Here is a 15,967-nt window from a genome sequence, read left to right as displayed (position 1 = left end):
TTCTTATTTTTTTTCCCTCCACAGGCATAGATCTTATTTTTATTTCATTTATTTATTTTTATTTTTTTAAGAACTTTTATTGAGATACAATTGACATACAATAAACTGGATATATTTAAAGTGTACAATTTGATATTTTTTTCTTATTAGTAATGTATATATGGCAATCACAACCTCCCAGTTCATTCCCCCCCACCCCCCACCCCACCTTCCCCACTTGGTGTCCATATATTTGTTCTCTACATCTGTGTCTCTATTTCTGCCTTACAAACTGGTTGATTTGTACCATTTTTCTATAGTCCACATATATGTGTTAATATACGATATTTGTTTTTCTTCTTCTGACTCACTTCACTCTGTATGACAGTCTCTAGGTCCATCCATGTCTCTACAAATGTCCCAGTTTCATTCCTTTTTAAAGCTGAGTAATATTCCATTGTATGTATGTACCACTTCTTTTTTATCCATTCATCTGTTGATGGACATTTAGGTTGCTTCCATGTCCTGGCTATTGTAAATAGTGCTGCAAAGAACATTGGGGTGCATGTGTCTTTTTGAATTATGGGGTTCTCTGGGTATATGCCCAGCAGTGGGATTGCTGGGTCATATGGTAACTCTATTTTTAGTTTTTCAAGGAACCTCCATACTGTTCTCCATAGTGACTGTATCAATTTACATTCCCACCAGCAGTGCAAGAGAGTTCCCCTTTCTCCACACCCTCTCCAGCATTTACTGTTTGTAGATTTTCTAATGATGCCCATTCTAACTGGTGTGAGGTGATACCTCATTGTAGTTTTGATTTGCATTTCTCTAATAATTAGTGATGCTGAGCAGCTTTTCCTGTGCCTCTTGGCTATCCATATGTCTTCTTTGGAGAAATGACTATTTAGGTCTTCTGCCCATTTTTTTATTGGGTTATTTGTTTTTTTGATATTGAGCTGGATGAACTGTTTATATATTTTGGAGATTAGTCCTTTGTCTGTTGATTTGTTTGCAAATATTTTCTCCCATTCTGAGGGTTGTCTCCTTGTCTTGCTTATAGTTTCCTTTGCTGTGCAGAAGCTTTGAAGTTTCATTAGGTCCCACTTATTTATTTTTGTTTTTATTTCCATTACTCTAGGAGGTGGATCAAAAAAGATCTTGCTGTTATTTACATCGAAGAGTGTTCTTCCTATGTTTTCCTCTAGGAGTTTTATAGTGTCTGGTCTTACATTTAGGTCTTTAATCCATTTTTGAGTTTATTTTTGTGTGTGGTGTTAGGGAGTGTTCTAATTTCATTCTTTTCCATGTAGCTGTCCAGTTTTCCCAGCACCACTTATTGAAGAGGCTGCCTTTTCTCCACTGTATATACTTGCCTCCTCTGTCATAGACTAGTTGACTATAGTTTATCTCTGGGCTTTCTATCCTGTTCCATTGATCTATATTTCTGTACCATATTGTCTTGATTACTGTAGCTTTGTAATATAGTCTGAAGTCAGGGAGTCTGATTCCTCCAGCTCTATTTTTTTCCCTCAAGATTGCTTTGGCTATTTGGGGTCTTTTGTGTCTCCATACAAATTTTAGGATTTCTTGTACTAGTTCTGTAAAAAATGCCATTGGTAATTTGATCGGGATTGCATTGAATATGTAGATTTCTTTGGGTAATATAGCAATTTTCACAATCTTGATTCTTCCAATCCAAGAACATGGCATATCTTTCCCTCTGTTTGTGTCTTCTTTGATTTCTTTCATTAGTGTCTTATAGTTTTCTGAGTAAAAGTCTTTTGCCTCCTTGGTTAGGTTTATTCCTAGGTATTTTATTCTTTTTGTTGCAATGGTGAATGGAATTGTTTCCTTAATTTCTCTTTCTGATCTTTCATTGTTAGTGTATAGAAATGCAAGGGGTTTCTGTGTGTTAACTTTGTAGCCTGCAACTTTACCAAATTAATTGATTAGCTCAAGTAGTTTTTTGGTGGCTTCTTTAGGATTTTCTATGTGTAGTATCATGTCATCTGCGGAGAGTGACCATTTTATTTCTTCTTTTCCAATGTGGATTCCTTTTATTTCTTTTTCTTCTCTGATTGCTGTGGTAAGGACTTCAAAAACTATGTTGAATAGTAGTGGCGAGAGTGGACATCCTTGTCTTGTTCCTGATCTTAGAGGGAATGCTTTCAGTTTTTCACCACTGAGAAGGATGTTTGCTGTGGGTTTGTCATATATGGCCTTTACTATGTACAGGGAGGCTCACTCTATGTCCACCTTCTGGAGAGTTTTCATCATAAATGGGTGTTGAATTTTGTCAAAAGATTTTTCTGCATCTATTGAGATGATCATGTGGTTTTTATCCTTCAGTTTGTCAATATGGTGTATCATATTGATTGATTTTTGTATATTGAAGAATTCTTGCATTCCAGGGATAAACCCCACTTGATCATGGTGCATGATCCTTTTAATGTGTTTTTGGATTCTGTTTGCTAGTATTTTGTTGAGAATTTTTGCATCTAAATTCATCAGTGATATTGGACTGTAATTTTCTTTTTCTGTAGGATCTTTGTCTGGTTTTGGTATCAGGGTGATGGTGGCCTCATAGAATGAGTTTGGGAATGTTCCTTCCTCTAATTTTTTGGAAGAGTTTGAGAAGGATGTGTGTTAGCTCTTCTCTAAATGTTTGATAAATTTCACCTGTGAATCCATCTGGTCCTGGGCTTTTGTGTGTTGGGAGATTTTAAATCACAGTTTCAATTTCATTACTTGTGATTGGTCTGTTCATATTTTCTATTTCTTCCTGATTTAGTCTTGGAAGGTTATACCTTTCTAAGAATCTGTCCATTTCATCCAGGTTGTCCATTTTATTGGCATATACTGCTTATAGTAGTCTCTTATGGTGCTTTTTATTTCTGCGGTGTCCATTGTAACTTCTCCTGTTTCATTTCTAATTTTATTGATTTGAGTCCTCTTCCTCTTTTTTTTGATGAGTCTTGCTAGAGGTTTATGAATTTTAATTATCTTCTCAAAGAACAAGCTTTTAGTTTTATTGACTTTTGCTATTGTTTTCTTTGTTTCCATTTCATTTATTTCTGCTCTTATCTTTATGATTTTTCTCCTTCTACTAACTTTGGGTTTTGTTTGCTCTTCTTTCTTTAGTTTCTTTAGGTGTAAGTTTAGATTGTTTATTTGGGATTTTTCTTGTTTCTTTTTCTTTTCTTTTTTTAAACTTTTATTGAGATGCAGTTAACAGGCAATAAACAGCATATATTTAGAGTGTACAATTTGGTATCCCATTCTCCGAATTCAACCCCCCCCAACCCTCCCCACTTTCCCCACTTGGTGTCCATGTGTTTGTTCTCTACATCTATGTCTCTATTTCTGCCTTGCATTTCCTCTTTCATAGTTGTTAGCATTTGCCTTATGTACTGAGGTGCTCCTATATTGGGTGCATATATATTTATAATTGTTATCTCCTCTTTTTGGATGGACCCCTTGATCTTTATGTAGTGTCCTTTCTTGTCTCTTGTAACATTTTTTATTTTAAAGTCTATTTTATCTGATATGAGTATTGCTACTCCAGCTTTCTTTTGATTTCCATTTGCATGGAATATCTTTTTCCATCCCCTCACTTCCAGTCTGTATGTGTCCCTAGGTCTGAAGTGGGTCTCTTGGAGACAGCATATATATGGGTCTTGTTTTTGTATCTATTCAGCCAATCTGTGTCTTTTGGTTGGTGCATTTAGTCCATTTATATTCAAAGTAATTATCGAGATGTATGTTCCTATTACCATTTTCTTAATTGTTTTGGGTTTGTTTCTGTAGGTCCTTTTCTTCTCTTATGTTTCCCGCTTAGAGAAGTTCTTTCAGCATTTGTTGTAGGGCTGGTTTGGTGGTGCTGAATTCTCTTAGCTGTTGCTTATCTGTAAAGCTTTTGATTTCTCCATCAAATCTGAATGAGATCCTTGCTGGGTAGAGTATTCTTGGTTGTAACTTCCTCCCTTTCATCATTTGAAATATATCATGCCACTCCCTTCTGGCTTGCAGAGTTTCTGCTGAGAAATCAGCTGTTAACCTTGTATGTTCTTTGTCATTTTTCCCTTGTTGCTTTTAATAACTTTTCTCTCTCTTTAATTTTTGTCAGTTTGACTGTTATATGTCTTGGCATGTTTCTCCTTGGGTTTATCCTGCCTGGGACTCTCTGTGCTTCCTGCTCTTGGGTAGCTATTTCCTTTCCCATGTTAGGGAAGTTTTCAACTAGAATCTCTTCCAATATTTTCTCAAGTCCTTTCTCTCTCTCTTCTCCTTCTGGGACCCCTATAATATGAAAGTTGGCATGTTTAACATTGTCCTAGAGGTCTCTTAGGCTGTCTTCAGTTCTTTTCATTCTTTTTTCCTTATTCTTTTCCTTATCAGTGATTATCACCATTCTGTCTTCCAGGTCACTTAAATGCCCTTCTGCCTCAGTTAATCTGCTGTTGGTTCCTTCTAGTGTATTGCTCATTTCAGTTATTGTGTGGCATATCTCTGTTTGTTTGCTCTTTAATTCTTCTAGGTCTTTGGTAAACTTTTCGATCTTTGCATCCAGTCTTTTTCAAAGTCCTGGATCATCTTCACTATCATTATTCTGCATTCTTTTTCTGGAAGGGTGCCTATCTCTTCATGTAGTTGTTTTTCTGGGGTTTTATCCTGTCCCTTCATCTGGTACAAAGTCCTCTGCTTTTTCATTTTCTCTGTCTTTCTTTGGCTGTGGTTTTCAGTTCCACAAGATGAAATACTGCTGATACTGCTGTCTGCCCTCTTGTGGAGGAAGCTATCTAGGAGGCTCATGCTTGCTTCCTGATGTGAGGGACTGATGGTGGGTATGGCTGGGTAGGCAGAGCTCAGTAAGACTTTAACCTGCTTGTCTGCTAATGGGTGGGGCTGTGTTCACACCTTGTTGGTTGTTTGGCCTGAGGCTACTTAGCACTGGAGCTTACAGGCTCTTTGGGGCTAATGGTGGACGCTGGGAGGGTTCACGTCAATGAGCACTTCCCAGAACCCCTGCTGCCAGTGCCCTTGTCTCCTCGGTGAGCCACAGCTGCCCCCCACCTCTGCAGGCAACCCTCCAACACCAGCAGCTAGGTCTGGTTCAGTCTCCTATGGGGTCACTGCTCCTTCCCCCTGGGTCCTGGTGAGCACACTTTTTTGTGTGCCCTCCAAGAGTGGAGTCTCTGTTTCCCCCAGTCCTGTGGAGGTCCTGCAATTAAATCCTGCTGATTTTCAAAGTCTGATTCTCTGGGGATTCCTCCCCCCATTGCTGGACTCCCAGGTTGGGAGCCTGACATGGGGCTCAGAACCCTCACTTTAGTGGGTAGACTTCTGCAGTATAACTGTGCTCTAGGTATTTTTTGATTTCCTCTTTGATTTCTTCAGTGATCTCTTGGTTATTTAGTAGCATGTTGTTTAGCCTCCATGTGTTTGTGTTTTTTACAGGTTTTTTTTTTTTTTTTTGTAATTGATTTCTAATCTCATAGTATTGTGGTTGGAAAAGATGCTTGATACAATTTCAATTTTCTTAAATTTACCAAGGTTCGATTTATGACCCAAAATATGATCTGTCCTGGAGAATGTTCTGTGTGCACTTGAGAAGAAAGTGTAATCTGCTGTTTTTGGATGTAATGTCCTATAGATACCTACTAAATCTAGCTGGCTTCTATTTGTTCTTGAACCAGATGGAGACACCTGGTCAGTCAGTCTAAATGTTGTTTCATTTCAGTTTTGGTTTTGTTTGTCTTGCCTTTTATATTTTTTAACCAATCAGATTAAAACATTTCAAAAATTTTAAGATTTAGAGGGTTAAATTATCTCAATAGAGTATAAATATATTATTATGCATTAATATTCAAAGTTTGCCATGAAGACTCTGGAGTAATACTCATGTTACCTTAATCCACCAAATTGTGTCTCACCTGCTGTATTTCAGGAAATTTATGATGACAAAACTGTCATTTTACATAAATTCTCTAGAGAATTATTTGCTAATTGAGTAGTCTACCTTCTTTCAGTGATTTCAGGGAAGAAATGCCTTGAGTCTAAATAGAAATAAAACCCAAAATATTCTCTGGTCATAAATGTAAAATAATTCTTCAGAAACTGTGGTGATTTCTGCCTATAGCAGAGTTAATGTGTCTTCAAAAATAGTGTCTGGAGAAGAACAAAGTGAAAGAAGAGGAGATGAAGCAGCAGAAGAAGAAATATACCACAATATCCAGGAAGGGCCTAAGTTTAATGTAATTCTTCCCTGCAGGTACGTTATAAACTGAAGGAGGGGAATACACGAGTGGCAGTCACTGTGGAAAGACTTAAATTCCTTACAGATTAGATCTCTGAGAGCAGTAGTTCATGACTCAATTCCTAAGAGTGACTTATATCTGCAAAAGAACACTTTTTTCCAAAAATTCCTGATTGAGTGTTCAAAAATAAACCAATTCATAGACTTCAACTGATACTTCTCTGGGAGACACTTAGACTAAATCTTATTACTTTAGATGACAAATGTATCTTAAATGTTGTTTTTGATGAAACATACCTTATATAAAATGCTAATGCACGTACAATTGACAAAAATATTTTAAAAATACTAATTGACCTAACAATCAGTTTAAAACTAAAATTTATTAGTAACTTTGAAAGCCCTGTATATTATTCTTTGATCAAATCCTCTCACTCCTTCACCTAAAAATTAATATCATTTTGGATACTTAATACCCATTCTCTAATTTTCTTCGATGTTATTATGTAAGTATAAACCCCTGAAAACTTTACGGTTTACTTTTCCCTATTTTGTGTTATATATAAAGACAAATACTTTGTCTTTGTTCTGTGATTTTGTTGTTTCATAGATTAATATTTTTGAATATTAATAATTCAGGATGCATGTAGTTGGTCAATGTAGAACTTTGCTGCAATGCTACAATAACTTATTTACCCATTATACTGTTGACAGACATTTGGGCTGTTAACAGTTTTTGCTAATAAAACGATGATGTTATATATATTATTATAAACATCTTCTGGACACACGTGCAAAAATTTTCTGTGTATATATTTTGGAGTAGAATATCTGGAACATAATGTAAGCAAATAGTAAACTTTGTTAAGTTATGCCAAACTATTTTGCAATGTGGTTGTACTAGTTTGTACTCCTGCCAGTAACTTGGTGATTCTTGTTTCCTTGTGTAAGATGTCTGCTTCTGTCTTTAATTAATTTTTTATTAGATTAATTCTCTGATATATAGTTATGGATTAACTTTATGAATATTAATTCTTAACTGGTATATGTGATGCAGATATCTTCTCCAAGATTATGTGGCTTGTCTTTATATTCTCTTTATTGTGTCCAATAATGCATAGACAGTTTTCATTTTAATGTAGTCAAATTAATCATGTTTTTTTTATTTTTGCTATCACATCTCTATTTAAGAATTCATTTTCTATCCCAAAGATCTTAAAGATGTTTTCCTATATTGCCAACTAAATGTTTTAAAGGTTTTACCTTAGACACTTAAGTCTTTATTTTACCTTAATTTTAATGTATATATGCACATATAATGTATATATGTATATATGGGAAGTAGGTATCCATTTTAATTTTTCTCCATACGTATAAGTAATTTTAACACAGTGTATATTAAATAGGCCATCTGCTCCCCGCTAACTTATATTGTTTCTTCCATCAAAAACTGTGTATATAAGAAAGCCTATTTCTATGCTTTATTACGGTCCCCATGATGAATACCACATTGTCATAATTACTATGGCCCTAGCATGAGTCTTAATATCTGACAGGGTAAGTACTTCCATTTTCTTTTTCAGAGTTTTTTTTATTATATTTGGACCTTTTTCTCTTTTATATACATTTCATATAAATGTGTCAAGTGCATCCCCTCCAAAAAATCTACCTGAGATTTTGTTTGAATTGCATTGATTATATTGATCAATCTGGGTAAAATTGACATCTTCACAATCTTTAATAAAATTTGCAAAAGAACATACTATAGCTTTAGATTTAGTTAGGTATTTTTATCTATCTATTTATATCTATCTATCTATCTATCTATCTACCTATCATCTATCTACCTATCTATCTATCTGTTGGTGTATAGTTGATGTACATCAGGTAAAGAAAATTCCCCTTTTTATGGGCACTCTTACTTATTTGACAAGAGAAATCAGCTTGAGCAGTTTGGTCCGTTCTTTAATTTTTTAGTGTTATTATTTTATTCTATTTGCTCACTGTCAAGCTTTGATTCTAGGAAAATGCGCATAAAGTAAGTAGGTAACAATTCCCTGGAAGTTTGAAAAATAGCCATTGGGCATGTAATCCAACTCAAATTAATCTGTAAATGAGTCACTGAAACATAACCCTTAGAGTTTCTGTGTCAGGGGGAGCATGAGGAATCTTTGCTCCAGAGGGTGAGGAACTTGTTTAGTAGGGAAGAAAGATTGCACTCTTCATGTGACTACACATGTACCATTAGCTGAAAGGCAAAGTTAACTAAAATTTACCTGATGCTTCATATTATGAGTTATAGATCCCCCTAGGTTCTATAATATTATCTCCATTTTGCAGATTATCAGGAAGCAAATGTTCAGTTATATTATATGACTTTACCAATATCACATGACCTAGAGACAGGACCAGTGGAAGAAATCAATCTTATTATCTTTAATTCCCTTGTCCTTTCTACACTGCTACACAGCTGACTTCTCCATGTATTAGATTCTAACTTCAAAAGATTACTTTTACAGAAAGAAAGGACATCAATTAAGTTCTCACACAAAATCTCTCTAAATTGATTACTTGATTAATGTGATTAAAATGGGTTTCTGTAATTTGTGGAATGTATTTAATTCTATAAGTTCTTACATTCTTAGTCATTCATCATCCAAGGCATTTGTTTCAAATCTAAAATTCTCTCACAGTCTCCTCCTGATGCTAATTCTTCCAAAATCTGTCACTTCATTAAGCTAAATTGTTCTTTACTCTGCAAGTCAGATGAGAAGCAACTTGTCATCTTCATCTGCAGAAGCAGAACTTTCTGTGGGATTCCTGACTAACCACGTCTAGGCAGCTCCCAATCAGGTTGGCACTCCCTCAATCCTGCTGAATCAGAGGCTGAGAATTGTCCAGTCAGATCATTCTCTGCATGCTGGTGACCTTCACCTCTAGGCTACTTAAATATTCCTAGCTTACCGAGAGCTTTGATAAGGCTTAATAAATATTACCCAACTCTAATTATAATTCTCATGGACTCCCTTCAACTGTCCACTAAATTTCATTGGAAGTGAAAGGAAGTATTTCAAAGCTCTTTGCAAACTTTTAACTCATATCAAAATCTTAAATCTTCATTATAATTACATGATATATATATATTAATCTGCATTAAATGTCATTATATAGTATAATACGCTTGTATATTGTTATATTAAAAATATTATCGTTATCATATTTCTTCAAGTGTGAGCACATATTCCAGAGCCACTAATTAGCCATAGGTGGGTTGCCTATAAACCCCCAATTGCTGAACATTTTAAACTAATGCTGTCTTGTAATATTGTTCTCAATTCACCATTGTCTAACTTCGACACTATAATATTTTTTAATGTAGCACAGAACTTCATTTTTTAACACTTCTTAATAAAATTTTCCTTATAGATGGGTACAGGTGAATCAGGCTAGTATGGGTGTGTTGGTTGACGCTCCCAGGGCAATGATTATAAAGATGCTCAGGTGATTTAGAACAAGTGCCTGCCACTGAGAGGAAGGGACCTCAGAGCACAGACTCTATCCACAGTGGTTCAGAAACATCATCCTGGTCTCTGAAAATCAGTTCATTCATATGATCTGTATGTTTATTTAAGTACAACACTTGAAAGGACTTTTCCATTTTCACTCTGCTCAAATTGTACTTTTATATTTGTGTGGTTGTTTTGGGCCTGAAAATAGTTCACTAAGAGGAATGTTGTCTGGAATTTTGGGTCTATTTTCTATACAAGGCTATTTTAGAGATGTTTTTAAGTACAAGGTTTTCATTCCAGTTAAAATATTTGTACTTTTAAAGATTAATTTTGTGTTAAAGATTCAGGAATATTTCTTATCCAATTCTTCATTTATATGCCTTCATCATTAAGCAGATGCAAATGGATATTAATTCTTTAATTACCATAGCAACAGAAAGAGATTGATTGAACAACATATTAAAAAAGAAAAACCTAATTTGAACAAGCTTATAATTTGAGTATAATTGCTTAGAAAAGAATAAGTTCTTGGAATAACCTTGTAAATGGTTTACTTGAATATCTGAAATATACATTTTCAAAGTTGAATATTTTGCCAAGAGCATACACACCCAAAAATATGTTCTCTACTTGATATGCATCCTTCAGAGCCAAGCAGAAGTCAAGAAAAGGACTCCCATTAACCTGACTCTAAGGATTGAATCGCCCGAAGGGGCAGACAACCAAATCCAAATAAGGAGTTTTGGGCTATATTCCAGAGAGCTCATTAAAAAAGCAAAGGGGGTAAAAGTTCCCTAAAGATCACATACTACCTCTGCCTTAAAACTGTGATTTTAATTCTAGGGTGCTGAAACTGTGTCAAATAGCCTATAGCAAGATATGTACTATGTGCTGCAAAATGATGCAAAATAAACACTTACTGTGTTTTGAGAACTAGCTCATTAGTAGGGGAAATACTATACTATACACACCCTAAGGACATTTGAGTGTTCACACAGGCACATAAATGTTGATGTGAAGTGTCATTCATAGATGATGGTAGCTGTATATTTTTTCATTGACATAACTATTGAATTTCTATTCAGTTGACTAAGGGCTTGATGAGATCTGTTGGTTAAGGGAAACACCTGGATAAAACTAATTATCAAAATGGCCATAATTTAATTTTGAATAATACGTTTCCATTCCAAGTATTTTCACTTTCTCATTTGAAAAACAAAACCCTGTAAAATAGGTGATAGTATTATTAGCCTCATTTCACAGGTAGGAAAACTAAGGTTATCACAGGTTGAACTTCCCAGGATTCTGACATGGAGATGTGTGTGCATGGCATTTATGTGAAAGTGTGCTTGAGATCATCACTTGTGGAGGTGAGGAGAAAGCTGCAAGATGGGCAGAAGGAGAAGTAGAGTTTCAGTGCAGTCCTAATGAAGGCCTCAGTAAACATCACGGAAGGCTCTAGGATCTGGCATGACCCTTCGGAGGTCAGATCCGGCAAGAGCATTGGGCTTGGTTTCTAAAGAGGGTGACAGCAGAGAACAGTTGTGTGGTAGCATTCCAAGAAACTAGGGAACACGTCCTTTATTCATGAAGGGTTTTCTTTGTGGCAAAATATAATATCCACCAGAGGGACCATGCGGTTACACCTGTAAAACATGCTTGTACCAAAATGCAAACTGGATTTTAAAATTAGAAATTCTATTCCTGTCTTACTTTAACTCTATGTTAACATTTTGTAAACTGTTCTATCATTTTGTACCGATTTATGACTTCACTCTCCTTTCATTAATTCGATTAGAACTGAGGTTTAAAATAGCATTCAATTATAAGCAAAGAAGTTTGTTCACATTACAAAAATGAAGTAGTAGTAGCAAGACATTTTCATAATGTTTATTTTCTGAGCCAATGCACATGTTGAAATATGTAAAAATAAGTATTGAATATGCACTTTCATGTACATTTTTCAGTTACATGGAATATATATGAATAATATATATATAATATATATGAAAAATATACAAAAATATATATGAAAAATAATAAGAATATATGAAAATTGAAGACAATATTTTGGTTTGAAACACCCCTAGACATCAGAGGTCTGAACTTTATAAAAAGGCGAATGTTGACCTGATTTAGGACTTGCCTATTACTTATTCCTAATCTTTTTCTCTGACTTCTAGGTAATGATTAAATCATGAACCATATGATTATTTCATATTCCTGGAGTAACAGAAGGGTGACACAAAGTGTTCCAGAGAAATAGTATAATTCATTTCCTAAAAGAGTGTATATGAAGTCACGTTTTGTGCTACAAGTTCTACATTTCTATATGAAAATAAAATTGGCTATGTTTGCTTATAAACTATTTAGTCCTTAGGATTGTTCTAAATCCAGAGAATTACTGGAATGAAATGAATTATTCATGATACAGAAATATGAATTCAAATGACTAAAATTATATTCTAAAACGTTATTTGTCTAGTGGAAAGGATGTCTTCACACTTCTGAATGATTCTCATGGTGTTAGTGGTTCACTGGAATACGTTCAGGTGATACTTGCAAATCATCTCAACATCTGTATCTTGGCCTGTAACAGTAGCTATTGATTATCAGCTTCTCAAATATCACCAATACAACTTGTTGATAATGGAAAGATGACTTTCTTGCTTACTATAGTAAGACAGAATATGACCTCAATAGAACTTTGGCAGTATCTGGAGGGAGAAAGGCAAAGTGGATTTCTTTTAGGATTTAAAGTGTGGTTTCAGGTTAGTCTTTGATATATGGAGACTCAATTAAGATTTGATACATATAATGATATAGTAATTTAAGATTGGTGAAAAGAGAAAGGTGAGAATTTTGAGACAATGGGTTCAAGTAGTCTTTGGGCGTAACCAACAGTGAATGCCATCTATTGAAGAGCTCACAGGACCTAGGGGAAGCTCCAAAAATGAACCATCAAGTTGTTTGCCTTGGCAATAGTCTCCTGAAATTATAGTAAAGTCATGTTAATGTAGACAGAAAGCTATGTTTAGGAGAAGATGATTTCTTTCTCATGGTCAAGAGACTACCTGCTGATGTTAAAATGTCAGCACTGGATCTTAGCTCCTCAATGATTAGCAGTGGGACTTTGGATGAGTTCCTAAATGTCACTGTACGTCATTTTTCTTTTCTGTGCTTATAGCTACATCCTAAGTTTATTATGAGGATTAAATAGACAATATTACAAAGACAATTTGAACTGCAGTTGACACATAGTAAGTAAATCAATAGGTTTTTACTGTTCCCCTCACTCTTTACCACCCATTTGCGCAAATAAGCACAATTTCTCAATTATTTGCCTCTTTCAGGCAAGGGCTAAGAAGCTAAGAATAAAAGATGATTTTATTGGAAGGTATATTACATTCAAGCATTCATTTCATTGACTAACTCTGTGTGTGTGTATGTGTGTGGTGTGTGTGTGTGTGTGTACATACCAATGAAGATACTCTTCGTGTCTCATTTAACTAGTTAAAAATAAAATGTCACACAGATTGCCAAAAAGGAGAAAGTATTTGAAAGTACCTAAGTTTCTATTTAACACATCAAAAATTATAACATCAGATGATACTGTCATAGAATAATAACTCATGATTGCTTGCACTTTTTCCACCTTCATGTAAAAAATATGACAATAAAATGACATTATCAGAATAACAGAGGATCAAGTGACAGTAGAACCAGAAAGCAGGGTCCATGCTATCTAGCTTGTTTATGCCTTTATTCTTCCAAGATACATTTATTGAGCACCTAATATGGGTCAAGTTGGATATTTTATGCTGGGGAGAATATGATAAGCCAAACCAGACAATGTCCCTGTCTTGGCAGAGTTTAGGTCTGGCGGGAGAGGAAAATATGAATCAAATCATCACACAAGTAAATAGGGATAGAGATGTGAAGAGAGGGACGATACAGAAAGCCTTTCAGTAGGAAATGTCATTTGACCAAGATTTAAAGGACGAGGAAGTGTCTACTAGGTTAAAAGGGTTGAGGGTTCAGGGATGAGGGTTCCATTCATAGAACCTGGTATGGTGGAAGGACACACAATCAGAGGCTTGAAAGAAGGACTGTGTGATGCTGTTGCAGAGAGCTCAGGAGAGTACTGAATGAAATCGAGCTGCGCAAATTGGAGGGATCTGACTGTGTAGAATCTTGAAGTCCATTGGGAATCTATAATACATATTAAAGATTTTGACCTTACTCTAAAAGGCATTAGAGGATTTTAAGCAGAGAAGAGAGTAGGGAAAGAAGAAACCATACAAATATTTAAGGTAAACTTTGAAAAACTACCTTTTGGAGAAGTAATTTTAATAAATAACGAAGTTCTTAAAGGGTAGATATTTCTTCTCCTGTGAATTTCCTCCTTTTTTATGTCAGTAGGTAACTTATTGCTCCTTTCTAGTCACTGTGTTTATGATTTGGACTATAGAATTAAATAACTGAGGATCTATATAAAAATTCACACCAGTGTCCATTTACAGAACAGTTATTCGCTGTAACAGAGCTTTAATCTACGTTGTCAACTGTAAATGAAAAAATAGAGAGTGATGAAAACCAAGTAAGTAAAAGAAAATTGCTGTCCTTTCTTATTAGATATTTAATATACTTTGACTCATTTGTGTTGTTTATTTTCATCTGCTTTTAAACAAGTCTCTATTAATAAGCGTTGATATAGCAAAACAACTGACTTTATTTTTCTTGAATTTGGAAGAGCCCTCCTAAAGAAAAGGGATGTTATACAAGACTAAAAGGAGAGAGCAATTTTCAATTCTTTGGAAGTCTGTCATGTTAAAGAGGTAATGGACTCATTTGGTTCATTTCTGGAATACAGATGCAGGGCCTACAAGCAAAATTTATGGACTGGTAAAGTAAATTCAGATTGAGACATGGTTTTTAAGTAATTAGAGCTATTTAACAGTAGAGCTTCCAGTATCTAGAAATGGTCTAGCAGACGCTTCATTTTGATCTCAAATTTTAAAAGAAATCCCAAGTCAAGATTCTGATTTGGGGTTTTTGTTTTGTTTTGTTTTGTTTTGTTTTGTTTTTTGGTTTTTGTTTTTTTTTTTTTTGCAAAACTCTACAAATGTTGCTGCTTGTTCCAAATCAGGTCTTTTTTCCCCCAATAACATCCTTTCACCCCTTTGCAGCTAATGTCTCAGAAGGACTATCACAACCACCTTACTTTCGTTTTTTTGTTTGTTTAAGATTTTTTTTTTTTGGATGTGGATCATTTTTAAAGTCTTTACTGAATTTGTTACAATATTGCTTCTGTCTTATGTTTTGGTTTTTTGACCATGAGGCATGTGGGATCTTAGCTCCCCAACCAGGTATCGAAACCGCACACTCTGCATTGGAAGGTGAAGTCTTAATCACTGGACTACCAGGGAAGTCCGGGAACCACCTTACTTTTAGAAGAAATAAGGTGAATTACTGTGGATATCAAACATGAAAAAAATTCATCAAATGAAGTTAAAGTATGTTTCAGAATTGAAAATAAACTAACTAGGTTTTTTGACATAGTGCTGGTTGAGTTTAGGTGAGTGAGAACATTGCTAGTATTTACTTTTTCATGCAACCCAGTTACTTGCATTTTATTAACCTTGTTTCTTTCTTTCCTCTCACTCAGATATGGTACTTGAAGTAGTCAGAACAGGCTAAGTATCAGAGATTGTGCATCACAAACTCAGAAGGGCTAACAGAAACTTGGCAGTAGTTACAGACTTAATCAAGGTCAAATTGTAAAGTTTGTGAAACTTCAGTTCAGTGTCTGGCTCTAGACACTGTATGGGATAAGTGTGAGCAAGTTATTTGACCTTTATAAGTCTCAGTTTTTTGATCAGTAAAAATGAGCATAATAATATTATTCAGTGTGTGGGGAGTTTGTGAGGATTAAATAAGATAATTCATATATCAGCATAGTACCTGATATATAAGAAAACTCAATAAATTTTCCATATTAATATTATTATGGAGTAAAATATCTTATTCTACTGCTTCCATTTAGCCAGCTGTTAAAATAATTTCCTTGCTTAGAATATCATTTTACTTAAAATTTTAGCACAGCTTAAAGAGAAAAGAGCATTGAGCTGGAACTTTATCAATTTCCTGACTTTCTTCTTCAAGTGGATAGAACATTTTAAGGAAAGAAGGTAAAGAAATTAGTACAGAAATGACACTC

Source organism: Hippopotamus amphibius, chromosome 13 (genome assembly GCF_030028045.1).
Source record: "Hippopotamus amphibius kiboko isolate mHipAmp2 chromosome 13, mHipAmp2.hap2, whole genome shotgun sequence".
Classification (NCBI taxonomy): Eukaryota; Metazoa; Chordata; class Mammalia; order Artiodactyla; family Hippopotamidae; genus Hippopotamus; species Hippopotamus amphibius.
Note: the sequence above shows the minus strand (reverse complement) of the source record.